Genomic DNA, 2,470 nt, shown 5'->3' with positions numbered 1-2,470 from the left:
CATGAGCATGGGAGATCTTTCCATCTCCTGAGGTTTTCTGAAGGGACCACCTCCTATAGATAGACATGGTTCCCATTGGAGGGATGGGGTCACCCATCCACCTCAAAAATTTAACCCAGAATTGTCCCTGTCTAAAGGAAATGCAGGGGCCACTGGGAACAGCAGAGATCCAGGGACACAGGCCTGGTGAGACTGCGCTGCAAGTAGCTGGGGTGCAGAGAGGTCTGGGCCGAGCACGCAGAAAGTGTGTCCCCCATTGGTTCAGGGGAGCAGGAACTCTGTCGTAGGGACTCAGTTTCCACCCAGAAGACACTTGCGTGCAGACCAAACGCTCAAGCCATTTGCCACCTAAAACGGCAGAGATCCAGGGACACAGGCCAGGTACACGGGAGAGACAGGAACCAATCACTGACAACAAGACCACATATAATCGCAATCAACAAGATGGCAAGAGGAAAGCAAAAGAACTTATTCAATGGAAACCAAGGCAACCTGGCAACACCAGAACCCAGATCTCCCATCACAGCAAACATTGGAATGCCAAATACTCCAGAAAAAGAGGACTCAGACCTGAAGTCATACCTCAAGATGATGATGAAGATCTTTAAACAAGAATGGGAGGAAAAGCATAAAGAAATAGAAACTTTTAAAAAGGAAACAAGAAAAACACTCAAAGAAATCAAAGAACTAGAGGAAAACAGAACCAAAGAGATGAAGGAATTGAAGAAGGAATTTAAAATGGAAATGGACACAATAAAGAAAACACTAAAAGAGACAACCCTGGAGGTAGAAAACCTAAAAAAGAAATCAGGAGTCACAGATGAAAGCATATGCAACAGACTATAAGAGTTGGAAAAGAGAATCTCAGGGGCCGAAGACAACATTGAAAACAGACAAAACAGCCAGAGAAGATGCAAAAGCCAAAAACCTCCTAACCCAAAATGTCCAGGAGTTCCAGGACACAATGAGAAGACCAAACCTAAGGATAATAGGAATAGAAGAGGGCAAAGAATATCAACTAAGAAGCACAGTAAATATCTTCAACAAAATCATAGAAGAAAATTTTCCTGCCCTTAAGAATGAGATAACCATGAGCATAAAAGAAGCCTAGAGAACTCCAAATAGAGTGGACCAGAAAAGCAATTCCTCCTAACACATAATAGTCAAAATGCCAAGTGCCCAAAGTAAAGAAAGAATACTAAAAGCAGTAAGGGAAAAAGGTCATGTAACATATAAAGGCAGACCAATCAGAATCACACCCAACTTCTCAACAGAGACTATGAAAGCTAGAAGATCCTGGACAGACATCATGCAGACCCTAAGAGAACACAAGTATCAGCCCAAGCTGCTATACCCAGAAAAACTCTCAATCATCATAGATGGAGAGATGAAGATATTTCAAGACAAATCTAAATTTACACAATATCTGACCACAAACCCAGCATTACAACGAATTATAGGTAGAAAACCCAATACAAGGAGGGAAACTACATCCTAGTAAGAACAAGAAAACTCCTAAGCAAGAAAACCAAAAGAAGAAAGACATACAGGCACAATTCTACCTCTAAAAGCAAAAATAGCAGGGAACAGCAACCACTATTCCTTGATATCTGTTAACATGAATGGACTCAATTCCCCAGTAAAAAGACATTTTCATTTCTAATTCCCCATCTTGTTGTAGCCTGCATTGTTTGTACACATAGCTAGTGATAGGGTGGCCTTTGGCAGGTACATGTGTTCTTCACTGCTATTTCTCTCCCTCTTCATAGGGTAACCTTTGTCCCTAGGCTATGTGTACAAACAATGCAGACTACAACAACTGCCCATGTTTTCTGCCAATAATCAGGTAAATTTTGGTACAAATGTCTTGGAAAAACTGTCAACACATTAGTTTTCAATAGACTCAAGGTGCTCTATCTTTAATTATGTGCACTGCTGGACAGACATAGTCTTTGTAGGAAGTGTTCTTTGTACCCTTCATGGGGGGTATGTGTCTCTCCCATCTCTACTAGAGGTTCTCTTGCATGCTAGATTTGGGAGTCATTCCAGAGAAATACCTAATGAGATGTGGTCTTAGAACCTTGTATAATAAAAACAGAATGTTGTCTTTCCTACCTATTTTCCTAGGCCCAAACATAGTCTAAGCCTTATCTCCCTGAAATACTCTTCATTTTTTGCTACTTGCTGTTTTGTTTTCAAGGATCTAGTTGTTTTTAAGACAGGTCTATATATCCCAGCAGGTCTGGAACATGTTATATAGACCCAGCTAGTTTCAAACGTAAAGATCTACTTTGTCTCTGTCTACATGCTATATTAAAGGTGTTTGCCCCCACTGTCCAGGAGAAGCTAGTTTTTTAAAAGGGGGATGGGAGTAAACTATTAATAATTAAAAAATAACTAAAATTTGGAGTTATTAAAAATAACTCAAAAGAAGTTGCAGAATTTTTGTGACTATTTTCCTGTCTATTGT

Source organism: Micromys minutus (assembly GCF_963924665.1).
Source record: "Micromys minutus genome assembly, chromosome: X".
Classification (NCBI taxonomy): domain Eukaryota; kingdom Metazoa; phylum Chordata; class Mammalia; order Rodentia; family Muridae; genus Micromys; species Micromys minutus.
The sequence above is the reverse complement of the archived record's forward strand: the minus strand, read 5'-3'. Positions refer to the sequence as shown.